The 24256-nt window shown below is 37.7% G+C and overlaps 1 protein-coding gene across 3 annotated transcripts in view; it reads right to left on the bottom strand.

Moving 5' to 3' along the window:
• LOC128507330 (mitochondrial fission factor homolog B) overlaps nt 1–24256 on the bottom strand; it is a 232928-nt gene that overhangs the window by 208416 nt on the left and 256 nt on the right. The window lies entirely within an intron of this gene.

Here is a 24256-nt window from a genome sequence, read left to right as displayed (position 1 = left end):
CATAAAACCTCGTTCACAGCCAGACAACAGCTAAATATATCAATTTAGCTGAGGTACAAATTAAAGTAAACTAAAACACTGATTATAATTTATAAAGATTTTTTTAAATACAGAAAAAATAGTTTATGATTCAGCTGTTAAAAGTCGAGAAGAGGCTAAAGATTCAAAAGGACACTCCAATGAAAAGGGGACTACAAAGTGATGTATTAATTTTTTTTTATTCTAATTTACATTGCAAGAAATATTTTCAAAGGGATGGACACATCCGACGCGTTTGTGAGCTGACGTTTCAATATCCTGCAAACAGTCAGAAAAAAAAATCAAAGTTATTTACAATATCTATTCCAAAATACATGCATACCATTACTATTAGACAAATACATTCGTGCATGTTTTGAATATTTCATTTTTATATTTGCAATGATGTTTAAAATACGCAATTATGTTTTCACGCATAAGAGAAAGAAATAAAACGGAGCAAATGGGAAACGAGTCGGTGTATTGAGCCGAAACAGTGAACAAGTTAAAAGACCGAGTGCTGTCCGCATAGCACACCATCATGCGCCCTACTTTTTACTCCAGTCCTGCAGAGAGAAGCGCAGAGAGGAGCGCCGAGGCGCGCCGCTTCTCTCCTCGCATAGAGGCCATGAATAATGCAAGACTCGGAGGCCGGCGAAGTTCCACTTAAATACCAATTTGCTTAACCAATGTTTCCACCCTCCGCCAGCTCCACTCAGCGTGGTGCAAAGGGGGAGCTGGACACCACTATAGGGTGCGTAATGAAAAGCAAATACCAGGGTCAGTGGGAAAGCAGCTGCAGGAGAGGAATGGTGTAGAGAACCAGAGCTGTATCTCCAACACACACACACACACACACAGGAAAACTGTCTATCCAACATGCGTGGGAACGCATCGATGGGTTTCATCTAGCCATTTAAAAAAAAATAACCACGATTTAATTTCCATTTGACAAACATCAATATCTGTCCATTTGCATCACTTGTTTGTTTGCATTTTTAAAACATGGCACTTAAAAATACGAGTAAAATGATACCTAGCTAAACTTAAAACTTTCTCAAACTTAAGCCACATATTCTAATGGCTTACAAAAAACTATATTTCCTGCTTTTTAAACAATGAGCATGACATTTTGACAAAATGACATTTTTTCCCCATACAAACCCCCCTCCCCAAACGCACACACACACACACACACACACACACGTGCGCACGCGATTTCGACCCAAACTAGACCATGGATATTGGATCAACACCAACTCCAAAAAGCAAATGAGGGAATCAATTTACACTTAATTTAGGGAAAATCTGCAGAAAAATTATGTCTGGGTTAGAAACTGTTTTTTTGTTTATGTTGAAATTTTGTTCAGTGAAGTGCCAAAAGTTTAAAACAGACAATAAATTGAAAATATTTATCACTTAGAGACTTTTCAGATTTTATTATAAAATGTAGCCTGTATATTGTGTATTTTATTCTCTATGTATTAAAATAATGTTTACTTTAAAGTAAGATAAGTAAATAAAAAATAAAATAATTAATTAAATAAATAAAGAGCCATGATTGTGATAGTTTGTGGAATATTTGGTGAATTTACATTTTACTGTTTGCTATTTAAATCAAATTATTAACAGATCCCTATCTGTCCCATATGTCATCCATACCCAGATGTACCAACATACACACAAGAACACACAGTCACTTTATTCCAGACTGCCTTTTTTATTACATTTATTTACTTCATAAAGTTATACGTATGTATGCAGAATCAGGAACCGAGCTGAACTTTTCCTCTCCTAGCTAGTATTGCCCTAAACGCTACAGGGAGCAGAGACGCAAACCAACTGCGCGAAAGTAAACACAGCCTGCTGTCCCTCACCAATTGTTATTCATAGAACAGATGAATATTTAATATCTTCTAAGGATACCTTTTGTTAACAGAATTACCAACAAGCACCGCATGATGAATTCAGATTTTACTCACAGTGCTCTGAGGCGCATGCAAGCCTAAACTATTATAATAAGAAGAATGAAAAGTTCAACTGGAAAAAAAAGTTATGGTTGTGATTTGTGGGTGTGTCCTGTTCAGAGATGTTGTGTTCTGGACACTAATAGACCACTCAGGGACTGTTCGATGGTTAACTTGAATTTAATCTAGATGTCATTAACACTAACTCAAAAAAGCATGTAAATAATAACAACCTGGACTTAAGTGGAAAGTTTACGAGAAGATTCAGGATGTTATTGTGTGTGTTTATATACTGATGAGATGAACATATATTATATTTTGAATAGTTGAATTCAGTCTGTACAAATCAGTTTTTCAAATCAGAATTTATTTTACTTCTCAGAAAGTTTAAGTATCCCCGTGGGAAATCAATGCACGCTTGTTCATGTCTGAGTGAAGTAATGCTTCATGAATTTCTGAAAGTAAAATAGCCAGGTCATGTGCACGACTCATACACACGTTATAATTCATATTGAAGATCCTGTAACAGTTTTTTAATATAGTGCTAGTGGTGACAAATATAACAGTGTAATAATCATATTTATGACATGAATCATTTAATTGTTTTAAAAATGCAATAATACAATCAATTGAGATTTATTTACATGGTTAATAATACACAGAGGTGAACACCTCACATTCTAGTCACCTAATCTAGCAAGCCGAATGACTGGAACATTCAACATTTGATTCAGAAGGAATAAAATTAGGCGGCATATTATTAATTTTCATGGCAAAGCTCTAAACTTGGAATTCAGACTCTGTTTCTGATAGCTGACAACGTGTAAGAAGTTTAACTTGTATAACTACAGATAACATATCGTCTGGTCTGAAGGCATTTTTCTGTATTGACTTGAACTTGTCCTGAGCACTGATCTTAATGTTTGTTGTCTTTACATTTAAAATGTACAAATTGTGAAAAAGTGATTTCCTTCTCTTGAAAACAGTTTAATAATTTTTCGTTTCATTCTCAACCATGACTTGCTCTTGCTGCCATTTAGATTTGATCTTACAAGGACAAGGACCTCTTAAGACACTGTCTTGACTTGATAATAACATTAATCTACACTGCTCAGTTTAAGAAAGTAGTTGTCTTAGAAAGGTGAAATTATTTACCTACATCAACCAAAGAAAACTTTAAAATGAATGGAATGGGTTGGTCCACTGCACTATTAAAATCTAGATGGATAGTGCTGAATTGTGAACTTCATAGTAGACTGAAAATGACTTTGAATAGACATCCCTTAAACACTTGGTTGCATGATTAAAAACTGACAGTAGAAACCAAAGCTATGTTTAATAGTGACACACACAATGTAATAAGAATTTCAGGCACTAAACAGCTGTGTGTCCATAAGAAAACCACTTGTTCAGAAAAAAGGCTTCAATTTGCTAGAGAGTAAAAAGATGGGGCGATGGAAAACGGTCATGTGACCTGATAAGTCCAGGTAAGAAGGGAAGCAATGAACCCATCATGCATAGTGTCGACTGTACGAGCCTCTGTAGTGTTATGCTCTGGGGTTGCTTCAGTATCTCAGGTCTAGACTCAGTAACATTATGTGGCAATGACCACCTCAATGTACAGTATACTGAATGACCAGGTTATCACATCGATGGAGTTTTTCTTCTTACCCGATGGCACGGCCATATTCCAGGACTTAGAGTGTAAAAGATTGATTCAGGGAATCATTTTCATGCCTAAATAGGATGTTTAACAGGCCTATTATATTTTTGAAAAATGTAAATATGTGGTCTGTTATCTTGCTTTAAGGTCGGTTTATATTGACGAACATCTTTTGGAGATTGTGAAAAAATTTTCTTTTAGCACAAACAATATTTCTTAGAGATGCCATATCATTTTCATCTTATAATAATTACCTTTAGTGTTAAAACATCAATGTTGTCTTTATTTGGTTGATTGTTGTTCTTTTGGCTGCTCCTGTTATTAAAGGAACAATTATGGAGGTCTTTCAGAAACAGGTATTATGGTAGCAGGCCATTTCAGACATGCCGGTGGATGCTTTGACAGAGTAGCATATTTATTATAGTAGAATTCAGTCCGGCATGTTGCTTGAACGTTTCCTCTTCTGGGCTGCTTGCAACTCGAAACAGTCCTGCATTTACTTCAAATACTCATATTTCCCTGTACCGCCCGAGATTCACTCGACGACCTGTTGAGGCTACGGAGTGCAAAAGTCTGTTGGTTAGCTATGAAAATTTAAACAGCCTCAGTGCTTCTGGCCACAGTTTGCGGAGTAGGCGCTAATAAAACTCACTATTTCTTTCTGAGCAGAAAAGGTGGATTTCCCGGGCATTTCCTGTTAAAAAAAAAGGTGCAACCAAATGCGACAAAAAAGATGTGATCATATTAAACTAGGGTCATACATACACACACAAACACACACACAAAGCAGAGTGGCACAAATCAGCCGGTGTGAGAGGATGTGTGAGAATTCCCAGCGTGAGGTCACAAACTCACCTCATTAGTAGATAGTGAAGCACCGAGGAAAGGAGGCTTTTGATCTACATTGGCGCAGGACATTAAAAGAGCCCATTAGCTGGTAAAAGTTACGTAATATCTCCAATTTTAATGAAAATGCAAGTTATGAGATGAAAAGCCACCAGATTTAACTTCAATATCTTTAGAACAAGTCAAAATTTCTTGCTTTTTATCTTGCTATTATAAAGAAATGAGCCATCCCCAATGTCCAACCAGGAATTAAAAAATTCTGACAATATTTATTTGTGTTCATCAGAAGAATTGGGGACCAAATCAGTCACAGTAATTTTAGTATCCTATAGGCAAACATAATAATATCTTGTCAAAAACTATGAAATAAAACTGAAATGAAAACAAATGAAACCTGACGGTGACTAAATATTTCTTTACATATCTTTATAAACCTTTAGGAAAGAAACTGTAAAATGGTGAAAGCTTTGATTTCACAAAAATCATTTCTCCGAGGTTTACAATTGTATAAATTGCTATAGTTCTGAAAGAAGCTGTGGGTGATTATTTTTGACATAGCTATTAACTTTAACTTTGTCCACAAAAAGAAGCTGGAAAGGCATTTATAAAGGTAATTAACGAGTGGAACGCCTGATCCTTGAAAACCGACATATAACTTGTAGCCAATTTGAAGAAGAGACGCATATGTTTTCTTGCACATCATTTTTTAAATTCAATTCCAAATTGTACAAGTGGTTAACTTTATCTTGGCTTTAGCTTGGGCTCCTATGCACTTGCCCCCCTTTTCTGAGCCTACTACAGCTGGTGAAGGATTACTACACTAAACTTTTACTACATCTGTAATTACTACTGCACTTACTTCCAAGATTCTTATATACACTACGTGTCAGTTTCGTATCCAAAATATGCTGTTTTTTTAATCTCTTCTAATTTAATTCCCTCTAACGCTGCTGTTTTGTGGTTAGAGAGCAGAGAGCCGTCTGTACTATACTGTGAGAACGGACCGGGTTAGAGCTCACATCCTTTTTGATTATCAAAAGCTCTTGAGAGCGGTAATGCACTTCTCGATTAGCATGTTTCCTTTCATGCCACAGGCTAGAAGCTCTGCTCTGCTTTTGACATGTCAGAACTCATAAGAGTCAGAGTTGCCTCAACCATATATATATATATATTTCTTATAAGAAAGAGGAAGGCAATAACACTTAAACTTCTACATTCATGATTGAAAAGCTCGCTTGCTGGCTACAGAATTTAAAACTGCATAGATTGTATCAGCGTTCATCCAGCGTCGAATTGGATTCATGAGAAGAAACAGCACACTGAGTGATCTGGAACCTGCAGACAAGCGGCTTTCTTTCACTTCTCATGAACCTAGCCAAGGTATCTGTAAGGCAACGAAACAAAAGTGTTTTAGCATATTACTGTCACATTTTGTACAATCACATGAATAAAAGTGATGATTTTTGCATATTTCACATTACGAGGTGATGCAATAACGTCGCCTGACATCATAAAACCTGAATCGTGCAAAATGTCAATGTTAAGAGCCCCGAAAGAGTCATTTGACAGAAATACGGAAGTATGCAAGATTCATGTAGCTGATTTCCTGAGAATCAGCTACACTTTTTTCTGCTAAATATTTCAGCCCTCCCTGCTCCTTGTATTAGAAGCCCTCTTTCTAACACCGTCTCATTCAGACCCGTTATAGTAACATGCGCTGGAAAGTGTTGACAAATCGCAATGCGAGTTCATCCTGAGCATACATTAGTGAAAGCAAAATCGTATAGAATTTTGTTGATCGGTGCTAAGCCCTGAAAAAAAACTAACATAAAAAGCATGCTTTTGTTAATTTAAGTTTTTTTTTTTTTTTTTCAAAATCCTTTGAATGAATGAATTTTTTTTTTTAATGAAACAGTCGAGAAAAGAGAGTATGAGAAGTCTCTAATGTACTGACTTCTGTCCATTTGTAGTAGCTCTAAATCTCTAAAGAGAAGAAGTAGCACAGAAGAATGCAAAAAAGGGTGAAAACGTCCAAAGGGGCAGCGATCAAGCCATGGAGGATTTAAAAAAAAAAAACAGCAACAACAACAACAACAACAACAACAACAAACTAACAGACAAAAAAAAAGAAGAGGAGAGTAGAATAAAAATTCCCTTTACCTTTTCTCATACTCCCAACCCCATAATTTCTCCTGCATTACTTTCTTCTGAAATCACCCCGAGGCTAAGCACTCTCCTGGGTGGCTAGCCTGGAGCCAGCCTTGTTTTCACACACTGGTAATAATTTTACTGGCGGAGAATGAAGGCTTTTAAAAGATCGTCCTTCTCCCCGCACACCCTCCAACCCCACACCCCCCCACTACTCTTCACCTCCTTATTCCAGGGCCTTTTCAGAGCATGTGCCTTGCAACAACTGAACTTCCAAATTTTTATAAGTCTCCTGTCTGTTTTATTCTCTCTGGCGCATCCTGCTCGAGCACAACTCCCTAACACATCCCAAGGCTGTCATCAGAAGCTGGACTGGTCTTTGCCAAGGAAAAAAAAAAAAAAAACTCAAGAAGGCCGGAGTGAACCTGGGTCTTCTCTGGGTTCATGCATTTTGTAGGGAGCTACAGCACAATCCGCTGTCCAATTTGAAGCTGCCGCCTTCGGTATGCAGTTTTATGCCTCCGCCTACATATCGAATTTTCTCTCCTGACATCATTTTTTAATCTCGCTTTACCAGCCGTCTGCTGCGATGTAGATAGGAGTTGGAGTTTCAAGGGGTTTGCATATTCTATCCGGGACTAATAAAGTGGAAACGTGGCTTCGCTGACTACTTCCAAGACCAGAAAAAAGTGATCAGATTACTTGTTGCTTTTGCATGAACTAAAACTCCACTCCATCAGATTAAGAGGAAAAATACAAATCCAGTGGACATCTACAGTTATCTCAGAACTTATAAACAGGTTACAGTGTCATTTAGTTGACTTATGCTAAAAGTAACTTCAGCCTATAGTCATGCTGAGGAATTTAATTGCCTTGAAATACACTACACCTAGAAATAGAATTATAGAATATAGTGGATTTTTAAAAATATATAGATACTGTATAATAAAGAAAATGTTCTTAAGCTGGTTCTTTAAACCTTGGATTATCAAACAGCTTGTACTTAGAAGGTTTTCCGATAGGGAAAATCATTTTTTCTTGGATACAAATTTTCATCTCTTGTGTGAAGTATTTCTTCAAAAGGAAGTTGATTAGGAGGGTGGATGAATGAATGGATGAATTGATTGATGGATAGTTAGGTTCAGGTAAAGAGGTGAGCGTGTACATCAATTGATAAATGGATGGTTGGATGGATGAAAGGTCTCTTTAAAGAAAAAAGTATGAATAGATGCATTGTTAAATGGAATGAGGAGTAGTTGGCTGGTTGAACTGATGGTCAGCTGGATGAATGGGTAGATGGATGGTGGGTGGGTGCGTTAACAGGTGAAAGAAAGGATGATTGGGTGAAAACGTTGTTGGGTGAGTGGTTGTATGGAGGTACAGTGTATGGGTAGATAAGAGGAAAGATGAGAGAAAGGATGAGAGGCTGGATGAATGATGAATCGATGGATGGATGCATGGATGAATGGATGGATGGATGGATAAATTTGTACATAGATTGACGGATGGGTGGGTGACTGGATGGAGTGGTGGAAAGGTGGAAGGATGGATGATGAATGTATAGTTTGTGGATGGAAGGATGGATGGATGGATGGATGGATGGATGGATGGACTAGAGAATGGATGGATTGATGAATGGATGGATGGATGGACAAATTTATGGTTGGATAGATGGGTTGTTGTGTGAGAATGTATGGATATAAGGGTAGGTGAGAGGAAAAATAAGTGGCAGAATATATGATAAATATAAAGATGTATAATTGGTAATTGATAAGTGGGTAGGTGGGTGGAAAGATTGATAAATGGGTGTAAAGGAGGATACGTGGGCTGATGTATGAATAATTTGTGGATGGGTAGATTGATGAGTGGATGGATGATGGACAGATGGATGAATAGGTGGACAAACTGATGATTGGATCCATTGGTGGTTGAGAAGAAGGATAAGTGGATGGATAGATTGGTGAATTTGTAGTAAATGGATAAGTTGATGAATTGATGGACAGACTAATGAATGGACAGAATAATTGTTGGGTGGTTGATTAGTGCATGGCTGTATGGACATATGGGTAAATGATTGAATAGATGAATGGCTGGTTAGATAATGGCTGGATAAATGGGTAGATGGACATGTAGATAGATTGATGGACGGGTGACTGTACAGACTGATAGATGGACGGAATGATGGCCAGAGGGATGGTTGGGTGAATGGGTTCTTAGGTGAGTGGTTTTATGTATATATAGGTAGATGATCAATGGATGGATAGGTAAATGGACAATCTGGAACATGGACAGAATGATAGTTGGGAAGATGGAGAAGTGAATGGGTTGTTGGGTAAGTGGTTGTATGGGTAGTTGAGAGGAAAGGTATAGCAGGATAGAAGATGAATAATAAGGAGAGTTAATTTAGAAGAATTAATGGATAATTGTTGGATGTATTTATGTACGTATGTATGTATGGATAAATGAGTGGATAAACAGACTGACAAAATGATGGAAGAATGGATGTATAGATGGGTGAGAGGAAGGATGAGTGGCTGAATAGATCAGTTGTTCTGTGGTAGGTGGATGGGTTGATAAATGGATGGACGGGCTTGCGTTTAAGTGACTGTATGGATGTATGGGTAGATGAGAGGACTAATAAATGGCTGGATAGATGGGTGGATGGATGAATTGATGAAGGGTGGCTGGATGGAAAGATGGGGGTTCAATGGATTGATAAATGGATGGAGGGTTTGATGGATGGTGTTTTTTCCCTAACCTAGTACCTACTGCTAAATGGCCAAACCCACCACTAAAATTAGATATTTATTGTTATTGTGAGATTATGTTAGCAGAGGCTGGTAACATTAATTGCAAAAATAAACCTCTTACGCAGTGTTGCTTAACCGATACTTCACGTTAAAGCACACCGACACAGTATTAAAGCGTTTTTTTTATCCTGCAGATATCTTGAAAAATCACATATGTACAGTAGATTCGGCATGAACAACCTATTTTTTTGCTCATTTTTTGGATTGCGTTATTTCTGATAAACACCCTGATTATCACCGTGAACGCACACTCCAGCTCATTACCATATATACAGTGTATGCTTCTTCTGACTTTGACTTCTAACTTTGCATACATCAAGCAGACGTCTCAGTCACAGTGCGTATTCCTACCAAACATTTTTAACTTTTAAAAGTCTTTTCTATCTGAACTTAAACATTTAAGAAACAGCTTTTCATTTTCTCCGGCGATCCCAGCAGTATGCTGGATGGATGTAGCGCAAAGGCTTCAGCTTCACCGACACCGGGTAAACACCCGGACTGGTGACACGTCCCGGGGATTGATCATCACTGTGACGCTGCGTCAACTGAGCAATGCGTGTAACACAAATGTGTATCGATTGTGCTGTCTACTCCGTGACACAGGCTGGATGCAGAGGCAGCTTAGCCACCACAGTCCCACCAGCGAAAGAAAGATCTTTTATTTAGCGTTTGCTCCAGTTGGCTCCTGCTCATGAATTATACACCCGCAGGCCCCTGTAACAAGCTCCAGCTCAACTCTACACCTTGTGTGTGGCTTAAAATATAGATAAAAGCTGAACAGTGAGCTACAAACGCCATGTTTTTTTTTCTCTTTCTCTCCCTCTCTCTCTCCTCAGGACAGAAGAAAGTCAGTGAAGGCGGAGGTTCACGGCAATTAAGAGAGACTACAGCACAGCAGGTCTAGATCAGTTCTCTCCCCGGTGCACTCTGTAGGGAGCGAGCCGAAGACTCGCTTAATGAATCAAACAAAAATCATTAACAGAGGCTTGTGTGCTTGAGTGTGTGTGCGCGTGTGTGTGTCTGAACAGACTGTTGCACATACTTACGACAGCCCACACGCTGGTGTAAAACTGGGGTTTATTAAGAAATCCCAGATTTATCCAACATCACATCATCTACATCCTGCCTGTAGTGATGAGTGACAGAACATTTTATCATGCACACAGAAATCTTTATTTTTATGTCCCGGGCCGCTTGCCTGCCACGGATCCGCTCCGGGTTCTGTCCAGCAGAACCATTTATATTGGACGCATTCGAACTTTGTCCTCATGAGGCCCACTTTCCAGTTTTTCCCCAAACAAAACAAACTTGTACAATAAGTCGATACTCGTATCACGGCTGGGCTTCAGCCTACTGATTTGCTCAGGGCTTTGAGCGCCTATTATTAAAAAAACAAATAAATAAATAAAACCACATGAAAATAAGTGTTTTATAATATACCAGCCCACTAGCTTAATAATCATGTGTAGTCCAATCCTGGACAGTGTGTGTGTTGGGGGTTGAGGGGGTGGGGGTTAGCATGGTGTTTATAGTAGTTATAAAAAAAAAAAAAAAAAATATATATATATATATATAAAATATAAAAATATATATATATACAGTGGTGTGAAAAACTATTTGCCCCCTTCCTGATTTCTTATTCTTTTGCATGTTTGTCACACTTAAATGTTTCTGCTCATCAAAAACCGTTAACTATTAGTCAAAGATAACATAATTGAACACAAAATGCAGTTTTTAAATGAAGATTATGTTATTAAGGGAGAAAAAAAACTCCAAATCTACATGGCCCTGTGTGAAAAAGTAATTGCCCCCCTTGTTAAAAAATAACTTAACTGTGGTTTATCACAGTTAAAAGTTCAATTTCTGTAGTCACCCCCAGGCCTGATTACTGCCACACCTGTTTCAATCAAAAAATCACTTAAATAGGAGCTACCTGACACAGAGAAGTAGACCAAAAGCACCTCAAAAGCTAGACATTATGCCAAGATCCAAAGAAATTCAGAAAAAAATTAGAACAAAAGTAATTGAGATCTATCAGGCTGGTAAAGGTTATAAAGCCATTTCCAAAGTTTTGGGACTCCAGCGAACCACAGTGAGAGCCATTATCCACAAATGGCAAAAACATGGAACAGTGGTGAACCTTCCCAGGAGTGGCCGGCCGACCAAAATTACCCCAAGAGCGCAGAGACAACTCATCCGAGAGGCCACAAAAGACCCCAGGACAACAACTAAAGAACTGCAGGCCTCACTTGCCTCAATTAAGGTCAGTGTTCACGACTCCACCATAAGAAAGAGACTGGGCAAAAACCGCCTGCATGGCAGATTTCCAAGGCGCAAACCACTTAAGCAAAAAGAACATCAAGGCTCGTCTCAATTTTGCTAAAAACATCTCAATGATTGCCAAGACTTTTGGGAAAATACCTTGTGGACCGACGAGACAAAAGTTGAACTTTTTGGAAGGTGCATGTCCCGTTACATCTGGCGTAAAAGTAACACAGCATTTCAGAAAAAGAACACCATACCAACAGTAAAATATGGGGGTGGTAGTGTGATGGTCTGGGGTTGTTTTGCTGCTTCAGGACCTGGATGGCTTGCTGTGATAGATGGAACCATGAATTCTACTGTCTACCAAAAAATCCTGAAGGAGAATGTCCGGCCATCTGTTCGTCAACTCAAGCTGAAGCGATCTTGGGTGCTGCAGCAGGACAATGACCCAAAACACACCAGCAAATCCACCTCTGAATGGCTGAAGAAAAACAAAATGAAGACTTTGGAGTGGCCCAGTCAAAGTCCTGACCTGAATCCTATTGAGATGTTGTGGCATGACCTTAAAAAAGCGGTTCATGCTAGAAAACTCTCAAATAAAGCTGAATTACAACAATTCTGCAAAGATGAGTGGGCCAAAATTCCTCCAGAGCTCTGTAAAAGACTCGTTCTAAGTTATCGCAAACACTTGATTGCAGTTATTGCTGCTAAGGGTGGCCCAATCAGTTATTAGGTTCAGGGGGCAATTACTTTTTCACACAGGGCCATGTAAGTTTGGATTTTTTTTCTCCCTAAATAATAAAAACCATCATTTAAAAACTGCATTTTGTGTTCAATTATGTTATCTTTGACTAATAGTTAAATGTGTTTGATGATCAGAAACATTTAAGTGTGACAAACATGCAAAAGAATAAGAAATCAGGAAGGGGGCAAATAGTTTTTCACACCACTGTATATATATAAACAGTTACATATTGTAATATTACCTGTAAAAGCTGTAAAAACCTTTCATCTGTTCACATGTTTGAACACGTCTAAGCGTTGTACTGTGTAAGAGAGAAAGAAAGCAGTATTGTAAATCAAAGTGTTTTAAATTAATTTGTTAAATGTTGAATTAATTTTACAAAAGACTTTAAGTAAAGTACAGTGACGGGACTCTGAGCCGCAATAAAACATTTGAGCTGTGAAAACATTTTAATGAAGGCCATGCAGAGCCCACTGCAGTCGTTCCCGTGAACATTAAGTGAGTGGAATCTCTGATCCCTGAAAATCGATGTCACCAACTTGCAGGAGAGACGCATCTGTCTGTGTGAACTGTACACACGATCATTCACCAACACCACTTGCACCTTACAGGAACTCGGCTTGGAGTTATTGCCACATTCCACGTACGGTCCTGACCTTGCGTCAGGCCGTTTTTAATGGAAAAGCCATTAGAGGAGTTCCTGGGAGGCCAGCGTTTCAGACATGAAGCAGCTACTCCGATCATGGCTGCAAAGTATTAAGAAAATTTTCTACCTTGATGGGGAAAAGAGTTTTTACTCTCGGGACTGTGTTCTGTTATTCAGCACAATCAAAAGTCCCACTTATTCAATTTTATTTGTATAACGCTTTTAACAATTGACATTGTCACAAAGCAGCTTCGCACAATCAAAAGAATTATCGTGAATAATTGTGCTTTTACTTAAACACCCCTTATAGTTACCTAATGGTAACCATGTACTTATTTAATTTGTAGTGAAGTAAAATACATTGACTCTCAACCATTCTGTAAAATGTGATAAAATGTAAGACACGCTAGATAAGAGCATCTGTTGAATGCCATGAAGGTTTATGGGAAAGGGGGGAGATTCCAGGGCATCAGTTCTTAAACAAGTATTGTGATTGGCTAAGCTGCTGTTTTTTGGGCTTGTTTAAAGCTTTTAGGCATTATCTTGTGTTGTATTGTTATAAATGCGAAGCTCCTACTCCAAATCCATAATGCATTTCATACGTTTATCACGTTTTGGTATTTATTTTTTATTCACCCCTAACATCTCTGAGTCCCACATGTTAAATACCTCTGATTTGCCTATTAAACGAGTATTTATTCCATACAAAATCTTTCCTGAGTATGAATGGGTGTGTCCTAGCAGTTTTATCTTGCTTTTAGTTGTGACGTGAAAGTGTATTATGAGCTGACATAGATACTCTATTTGTACCAAAATTAACATTTGACTAAAATGTATTACTTTCCATTCAAGTAGAAATAAAAATTTCTCAACCATAGTAACTACACATGCAATTCAGGTAAAATTATGTTTCATGATCAAGATATCTGAACAGAACCACAAAAAGTGCAGCAGTGACCTAAATAAAGTGGGTGAGTACGGCTCATTCCCATCCACGCTGGACCTCCCCTATCTTTTTTACATAAATGGGCCACATAATGAACTCTGAAGATAAATAATATATTCCTAAGCAATGAATTCACACTGATCTGATGATGGTTCATTAATTTATTGATCAACTTGTGTGCAGTAACAGGACGAGTTAAACGTCAATCAGACAATATTAGTCCCTTACAAGCACATCAGAGAGAGATTTTGATTTCCTAAAGAGACGATTTGCAAGATCAAGCAACAAACTTATTTATCCTAAAGATATTGAGCTGGTTTTATTTATTAATTATTTTTTTTAAGAACTTGTTGTTAGGCTTCCTAAAATGTGAAGTTCAAGGAAATGGTGTTGTATTAAATAACAGTGATGGTATATGACCTTCCAAAATACAGTACACTGTTATTTAGCTTTTAAAATAAACAACCATATATATAATAGCTGGGCCATTTAAGAACAGTCACAGAGTTGTTGTGAAGCCACTCATTATTTTAGCTGTGTGCTTAGGGTCATTGTCTTGTTGGAAGGTAAACCTTTTGCCCAGTCTGAGGTCCTGAGCGTTCTGGAGAAGGTTTTCGTCCAGGATATCTCTGTACTTGACCTCATTCATCTTTCCCTCAATCGCAACCAGTTGTCCTGTCCCTTCAGCTGATCCCCCCCCCCCCCACCAGCATGATGCTGCCACCACCATGCTTGACTGTTGGGACTGTATTGGACAGGTGATGAACAGTGCCTGGTTTTCTCCACACAAACCGCTTAGAATTTAGGCCAAAACGTTCTATCTTGGTTTCATCAGAGGCTGCAGTGATGATTGCCTTTCTACAACTTTCTCCCATCTCCCAACTGCATCTCTGAACCTCTTTGGGTTTTTCTTTACCTCTCTCACCAAGGCTCTTCTCTCAGTTTGGCCAAACAGCCAGCTCTAGGAAGGGTTCCGGTCGTCTCAAACGTCTTCCATTTAAAAATTATGGAGGCCACTGTGCTCTTTGGAACCTTAAGTGCAGCAGAACTTTTTTGTAACCTTGGCCAGATCTGCGCCTTGCCACAGTTCTGTCTCTGGGCTCTTTAGGCAGTTTCTTTGACCTCATGATTCTGATTTGCTCTGACATGCATTGTGAGCTGTCAGGTCTTATGTAGACAGGGGTGTGGCTTTCTGAATTAAGTCCAATCAGTATAATCAAACACAGCTGGACTCAAATGAAGGTGTAGAACCATCTCAAGGATGATCAAAAGAAATGGACAGCACCAGAGTTAAATATATGAGATATTTAAATATATATATATATATATATATATATATATATATATATATATATATATATATATATATATATGAGAGGATGGGGTGCCAATCTATCGCAAGGCACACACAGGTACACACACTGATTCACAAGCAATTTTGGGAAAACCATTTAGCCTAATCTGCATGTCTTTGGTATCTGGGAGAAATCCAGAGTATCCAGAGGAAACCCTCCAAACACAAGGAGAATATGCAAACTCCATGCACACAGAGGAGGAATCGAAGCTAGACTCAACAGGTGCAAGGCGACAGTTGAGTCGGGTTCGATTCCTATCTCTATATAACTCTATTTTTAAAAAGAATGGCACAATGAGGAGCTTCCCTGCAATGCTTCAAATGATTATTAATAATTTCTTTTCAATTCACAATACAGCTCTGAGCAAAAACAAACTGAATTCCAGAGCTTAAAAAAATGCATGAGAACAAAAAAAAAAAAATCATGGCACAAAAACTTCCCTTTGATATTTTATGATAGAGTCCACATGCCAAAATAATATCAGCTTTTAGAAGAAAGATCTTGCACTTTCAGAGCTCCAAAAAGAATTATAGATATATCATGATCTTCAAACCAGCATGGCCATCTGTGATGTTGAAATGCATTGACACTTCTTCTGCATACCAAGATGATTTTTCATATTTGATTGTAGTGTCTAACGCCTCAGCTTGGTCAGACTGAACTCCTTCACATCGACCCTGACAGGAGTGGGACAAGTACTGAGAAACAATGTCTGAGTGAAAGTCGACGTCATGAAAGTGGGATCCGGCCGAAGTAAATGACATATACTGTACGCATGACTTACTTTATGTAGTAAATAATACGTCTTTCCTGAGGTAAGGACAGGGCCACTTAACTTCAATACTTATACTGAAGTCTGATTAATTTTCTCTTGTTATGTCTAGACTAGCATGGATAGCTACAGAGCTAACTACCATTCATACAACTACTGCACATTGTGCAGAATGAGGAGTTTAGAGAACATGATGAATTTACAAAATTTTTTAAAGGGTTCATACTATTTAGTAGTGTAGAGTGCAGGGTGGGATTTAACAATGGATTTAGTATCTATTAGAGTGTACTATTTAGTAGGTTAGAGCACAGGGTGGATTAAGCCTTGAAGTTACTATCTATTAGAGTGTACTATTTAGTAGTTAAGTGTGCAGGGTGGGATTTAGTCCTGAATTTAGTATCTTTTAGAGTCTACTGTTTAGTAGTTTAGTAAGATTTAGTCATGGATTTAGTATCTATTAGAGCATGCTATTTAGTTAGTTAGTGTGCAGGGTGAGTTTTAGCCATGAATTTAGTATCTATTAGAGTGTGTTATTTAGTAGGTTACTGTTTAGGGTGGGATTATGCTTTGAATTTACTATCTACTAGAGAGTACTATTTAGTAGTTAAGTGCGCAGGGTGGGATTTAGTCATGAATTTAGTATTTATTAAAGCAAACTTTTTAGAAGTTTAGTGTGCATGATGGTATTTAGTCGTGAATTTAGTATCTATTAGAGCGTGTTATTTAGTAGGTTGGTGTGCAGGGTGAGTTTTACCCATGGATTTAGTATCTATTAGAGTGTGCTATTTAGTAGTTAAGTGTGCAGGGTGGGATTTAGTTGTGAATGTAGTATCTATTAGAGCGTGTTATTTAGTAGGTTAGTGAGATTTAGTCATGGATTTAGTACTGTATCTATTAGAGTGTGCTATTTAGTAGGTTACTGTTTAGGGTGGGATTATGCTTAGAATTTACTATCTATTAGAGCATACTATTTAGTAGTTAAGTGTGCAGGGTGGGATTTAGTCCTGAATTTAGTATCTTTTAGAGTCTACTGTTTAGTAGTTTAGTAAGATTTAGTCATGGATTTAGTATCTATTAGAGCATGCTATTTAGTTAGTTAGTGTGCAGGGTGAGTTTTAGCCATGAATTTAGTATCTATTAAAGCGTACTATTTAGTAGTTAAGTGTGCAGGGTGGGATTTAGTTGTGAATTTAGTATCTTTTAGAGTGTACTATTTAGTAGTTTAGTGAGATTTAGTCATGGATTTAGTACTGTATCTATTAGAGTGTGCTATTTAGTAGGTTACTGTTTAGGGTGGGATTATGCTTAGAATTTATTGCTTTAGAATAGGGAACACTATATGTAAAATATGCCTGTTACTGTGACAGTAGAGGGCCAAAGTGGGCACAACTGGGCAAAGTCTTGGCAGATGACAGAGTCCAATGGGTGTAACTTATTTAGTACATTAAGAAGGTTAATTGCTTTCAGTTAATTCAGCTAGATGTCTACATTCTGGCAAAGATACAGCGTAACTCTTGTATTGTGTGCACACACTCACCCACACAGGTATACACACACGTTCTCGGACCACCCAGCACACTGCGGTCTAGAGTGGAGGCACAGTCGGCCCCGTCACCTGCAGCAACACTACTTGCGCTGAATTATTAATCCCTAATATCATTATGTAGTCACTACTTGTCATAACAATCTAGGCTGGCAGAGAGAAACTCAATCTGCTGCGGCCCGCACAGACAATGCCTATTAATTATTGATATGGACTAATTGGCTACAGGGTTTGTGGGGCACAGTTACTTTTGTTCTTCCCACTGCTTGCACCGATCCTTCAAGAAACAATATTATCAGAGGCCCACCTCCCCCTTGGCCCCATGTCAATGAATTAGCAGCTGTGTTGGCCTTCTACCCTTCCCACTCCCCAACCAACTTACAGAGGATTTATGATACATTTTTTTTTTTCCCAGACTTCTGCCCTCTCAGTAGCTGTGCCAACCTGACATTTAATGTTGGATAATTAATCTAAGCCATGTCTCTCATGCTTGGCTCGCTATGTAAGTAAGTTGGGTTTCCGAACAGGTTTAGGTAATAAATTAACATCTAAGTCAAGTGCAGAGATTTTAATTTAATTTCATATATTTTTTTCCAAATTGAGAAAGGTCTAAAGGTTAGCTTATTGGTTAAATAATAGATGATCCTGCAGTGTGGCAGTGAGATTGCTCTTCTTTCTTCTCCCTTATAGCATATACAAGTCCATTATATATGCAGTCATTCATTCATTCAGTTATCTTCTATACTGCTTATCCTGTACAGGGTCGCAGGAAGCCTGGAGTCTATCCCAGAAAACTTCAGGAACAAGACCCTGGACAGCACACACTCACACCCCCATACACACACTACATGCGATTTGGGAATGCAAATCAACCTAATCTTCATATCTTCGGACTGTGGAAGGAAACCAGAGTACCAGGTGGAAACCCACCAAGCAGAGGGAGACCATGCAAACTCCAAGGCCACAGACCCAAGGCCTGAATCAAACCCTCGACCATAACAACTAAGCCACATATATATATATATATATAATATTAATCAATATTTTCCAATCTATACTAACATTACTACAATCTAATTTTATCTAATCTAATTTAAAACATTTAAAACATTTAGGATATTATTGTAAATGCCTGTCATTCACTCTCTGTATGTACAGTATACATATATTCATTACAGTACAAACAAATTACTTAGTCAACTGTGTTTCCTTATAGTTTAAATATATATTTATGTACATTTTTTACAGATGTTCATATTTTATAGCCAGATTGTATAGTATACATTTATACTGTTAGTATTTTTTTCCCCCTAATTTTATTTTGTTTTACTTTATTGTTGTTTCTTAATTTTTAACTCTGTACTGTTCACTTGCTGCCGTGGCAAAACAAATTTCCCACTTGTGGGACTAATAAAGGTTTATCTTATCTTATCTTATCTTATCTTATCTTATCTTATCTTATTTTATCTAAAAAAAAAATTTGTTCCCAGATACACATGCCATGTAGGTCACTGCGTAGGTGTTGCATGTAGTTCAGTAGTTATCTTTTACCTTGTTAAATCAAAACCTACTTCAGGATATCATTATTTTAGCTAATTGTATAAAAGCAGTGCTGATAAGAATTTTTTTTTCATTAACAGCCTTTATTCCTGCTACTGTACATTTTCAACTTGATTGTCCTCTATCCTAAAGCAGAGCCGATCAGTCCTGTATAGCCTCACTACACAAAACTCAATGTAATAATCAGCAGAACTATCTTTCTGAAAATGTAAAAAGAAGAAATTATTATGAGAGTGCAATCAGGGAAACTTGTGTTCTCAAAACCAATAAGGTTAATTTAAAGTGCTAGCTCACAGGGCATCTCTCTGTCTTTTGCTAACCTAGCTTAGCAGTGCATGATTGTGTGCATGTGTGCTTGCTTGTTCGCTAGGCACTTCCAGGTCTGTATTCCATCTGACAAGAGCAAGAGAGAAGTACAATTATTTATTGAGTTTAATATATAAAGCAGCAGGTGACAGGGTTTGGATATGGGTGTGATGGCACTCCAAAGAGGGGCACTTACTTTTACAACAAGACCACGATTAACTAGTGTAACATTTATGGTTTGGTTGCACATCTGGTCTAATACAAGAAGGAAAACAAGGGCTTAACTTTAATAATTAATTTTATATTAAATTTAAGTTGTGCATTATTTAGGCATATGTGTCAATAAGGACGCTGTCAGTGTTTTACATTTAAAAATGAACAGAAGGAATCAGTAGGAGTGGGTTTTAATGTGCCTGATAAAATGAAAGCTGATAAAATTAATAATAGTATTATCTCTAAATGGAAAATGTTCAGTGTAACAGGATCGCTGGGGTGTCAGGTGTGACTGTGGAGCTCACAGGTCAGGTAGGATTGCCCCAGGGAGGTCAGGATCCAGGTCTTTAGAATGAACTTAATTTAATCAGTGCAATAAAATTTCCACTCCAATTCCACGATTCATGGATGTACAAATTGGATGAGATTGTTGAGCAGAGACTACGCAGCATGGAAATGCCCTAGTTTAATGACCAAGCCCTAGTCTGATATCTCATCATCCTCTACTAAAAGTGGAATTGAATAATAATGTACAACTCAGGGCAGAGAACTTGCTCAATTAATTAATTAGCCTAATCTGCATGTCTTTGAACTGTGGGAGGAAACCAGAGTACCAGGAGGAAACCCACCAAGCACGGGGAGAACATGCAAACTCCATGCACACAGAATGGGAATTCAACGTGGACCCTGGAAGTGCTAACCTCTAAGCCACCATGCCGCCATCTTTGCGTTAAAGCAAAATAAATAAATAAAAAAACATTAGTCCAAACTAGCTTAGAATTTACCTTTGCCACCTGCCTTTTCGCTTTGTCCACCACCGCAGCTAGTTAATAGCGCTACACAGCACAGCACCCACGCAATCAGGCAAAAATGAGTGGTGGATCAAAAAACAGTCCACAAAGCAGGAAAGATTTCCAGCTAACATCAGTCTTGTGGTTGGAAACTAGTGGTTAAATAATAAATAACCCTAAACTGTGTTTGGAAACAAGCAGGCTTTAACTTCTAATTACACTAACCTTAAATCTGCACTTACTGTACATCTATAATGAATACTCATACCACAAATGTCCATACAGTACATCCACCATGTTTATGTCTTCACTGTGAGAACAGTCCACAACCTAAAGAACATTTAATTAGGGATGGTCCTAATCCACTAGCAGTTACAGGGTACAGCAGTTGAGATGAGGAGACTTTACTAAATAAAATGATGTGTTCGAGTATTTTTGGTGGAACAATAGAAGCATCCACAAGAAAGCATATGACGTTAGAAAATATTTCTAGAGCTGGAAATCTACCCCCTAGCTATGCCGTCGGGGGTAAGAAGAGGCTGATCAATTGTGCAGAGCAATAGATGGGCAACAGAAAGTAATGGTGCTGTATACCTTCAGTAGCTGTGGAGTAAAGACATACAGGACATGGTGTACCTAATAAACAGGCCACAGTTTGTCTGTCACTAAGTCAATCAATCTGTTAAAGAGTGCAATGAGGACAGTGAGACTCGGAATCCGATTTTAAATTTTTATCTTGCGCACCCACTTCCCTCGTATAAAGAAAAAAATATATAATAAAAAAAAAAAAAATCAAGTGTCTCATGCTCATCTTCAAAGGGCTGAAATATTGACCCCTTCTCTCACCAGGAAAATAAGGTATTCCACACAATGCTCCCCTTCCTTGACATGGAATTCGCAGGAGAACGAAACATGACCAGCTTCACTAACCAAGACACCCAGACTGAGAGGGAGACCGTCAAAGATTTGGCTCGTATTAGTGTGTGTGTGTGGGGGGGTGGGGGGGGCTGTTTTTATATCTTAGTGGAGACCGTGTCATACATCCCAACAACAATAAGAGGATGAGACTTTGTAGAGCAATACATTTAAGGAGATCTTAATAGAATATACTAAATATTAAATTAATTCAACTTTTGGTAAAAAAAAAAAAAAAGTCAAATTATGAATAAATAAATAAATAAATCCACAGAAGCTTAAGCCCACTTATTATTTATTAGTATTTAATGTTAGTAGTATACATTTAATGTTACTTGGTTAACTTTAGTAGAGACTAGAACATGTCATGGACGAGAAAAGAGTTTGTAGAAATAGTGATATTATTATTTCATTAAGCCCACGTCCATGTCTGTGTGTCTCTCTGTACAGCAGAACTCTCTGTCTAACTTATTAATCCAAAGAAATCACATTTTATTTTAAATGCCTTGTTTACACTAAGTTGTCCTTCTTTGGTGCTCAGACAAATACACTCCCTGTTCGGTAATCGGAGAGTGAATCACAGATGAGAAATGGAAAAAGTAGATCAAAGGATAAAGATGAAGTTTTGTCTTAAAACCACTCCAGCGTGTTAAAATTCACTTATACCACTTCAGCGCTGTTATTTCAGCCAAAGTAAAAATATGAACTAATCCCAGTAAAAATATTCACTTTATCTTTTCTAATTAATATCTATTGGTGCAGGTGTTTGTTTACATTGAGACAGTAGCGCATTAGTAGATTATTATAAAATAAATTATTAAATCAGACACATAACTGTTTACTGCTTTTTCTCAACAGTTTGATTTCACTTATGGTGCAGATTAAACTTCAGGCAGAGATCTAAGGACTGCAAAAGATTTATTAAATTCTGTCAAGACAGTTTTGTGTGTCTAGCCAGTTTTTTAATACTACAGACAGAAAATTTCAGGTCCTTTAATGTATGTAACATAAGGATATCATTGAAATAGCGACCTAATGTACAGACAAAACCTTTCTTTTATTTACATAGATTCTACACCATTTTATCTTCATCTTTCATCTGTGTCACCTATTATATCACACACTACAGGCTAACTGGAAACACTGATTAACTTACAGTACAGACTGCGTGTCTTTGCGCTGTAGAAGAAAACCCAGCAAGCATGGGGAGAGCATGTAAACTCTGCACACACAGAGCAGAGCAGAGCAGAGGCGAGGTTCAAACACCCAAACCTGGACGTACAGTATAAGGTGACAGTGCTGACTAACTGAGTTTCTTTAATGCAGCCAGAAGAAGAAAAAGATGGATATGAAATGCATAAATGAATGCATATCATCAGTAACACTTAGGCCGTGTCTGCCATAAATGCACCAATATGGAGCAAGAGTTAAATCAGACAACAACTTACCTTAAAACCAGGAAATAATATCCTGACTGAAGGTAGCACAATCGCAGAGAAAACCAAGACCGGAAATTGGTTAAGGCTGAACGTGCAAAAAAAAATAATATAAATAAATTATGTTAATATATTCTGTAAATTATCTGGGTAAAATGGGGCAATATTTTTACATGAATGGCGGAATCTTGATTTTATGAATTAAATATAATTAGTATTTATTTTAAATAATACTCAGTATATACTTTTGTATACTTTTATATACTTTTAATTAAATTTGCCTCAACACTGATTCATACAGTAATTAGTTCTTATTATATAACATAGTTCTTATTTTATAAAAGCTGCAACCTGTATTTAAAAAAAAAGTTATTGAGGAAAAGATTGACATTAGATCAAGAATAGATTTAAGTATTATATTAATAATAAAAGAAAGGCATTAAAATAATGTATAAGGATTTCCTGTTCAATATACAGCACTAGGCGTACACTATTTGTGTAAAATGAACCTGTCGTGTTCAGATCCTTCACTTAGAAGACTACGATATTGACCTGCCGTGTGTTTGGATGTCATTCATTTTGCATGACTTCTCAGCCGACATGACACCATTATTTACTCACTGTCTTGACAGTGATGTCAGATTAAGTCACAGTTAAGAGTGAGTGTCTGACACGTGTGCATGTAGTCAGCATGGATCAGAGCATGCTTGCTGAGGGATCGTCACCCAGAGGGCCACCTCAGCGTCAGATCTTCAGATAAAACACCGACTGTTGAGCTGTCGACAAAAGCAATGGCTGAATAAATAAATCTGTTTAAATCTTATTTCCCTTTTTTTATCTTCAGTAAGCCTGTTTACTAGGATATCCTGGGACTCGATCATGGATAGGTTTGCAGGTCCACCACAATCAGCATGCACAGGGATATTTATACACGTGAATAAACCTAGGGGTAATTTATCACAGCATGTCTAACTACCTGGACTCTGAGACAAGCAAAGCTCAGGAACAATGGACCTGTGATGTTCCAATGCAATCCACTGCACCAGAGCGATACTTATGGAGTCACCATGTCTATGGGTTTCCTCTGGGCTCTTGAGTTTCACTCTAAACTCTAATAAACTCCTTGATTGGCTACAGCCAAAACACAGTAATGGTGCTGATTTTTTTTTTAATGCTATACACTGAATAAAGAAAATGTGAGTGCCAAGAAGCCACTTCTATAGTGACTAACATGGAAGAAAATGGAAGTGACCAATCTTGCTTTTCTAAAAATTTCAATTTGCTAACTTTTTTGCGCCCCAGCAATGGCCA

Source organism: Clarias gariepinus, chromosome 19, assembly GCF_024256425.1.
Source record: "Clarias gariepinus isolate MV-2021 ecotype Netherlands chromosome 19, CGAR_prim_01v2, whole genome shotgun sequence".
Classification (NCBI taxonomy): domain Eukaryota; kingdom Metazoa; phylum Chordata; class Actinopteri; order Siluriformes; family Clariidae; genus Clarias; species Clarias gariepinus.
This window is presented reverse-complemented; position numbering and strand designations above follow the sequence as displayed.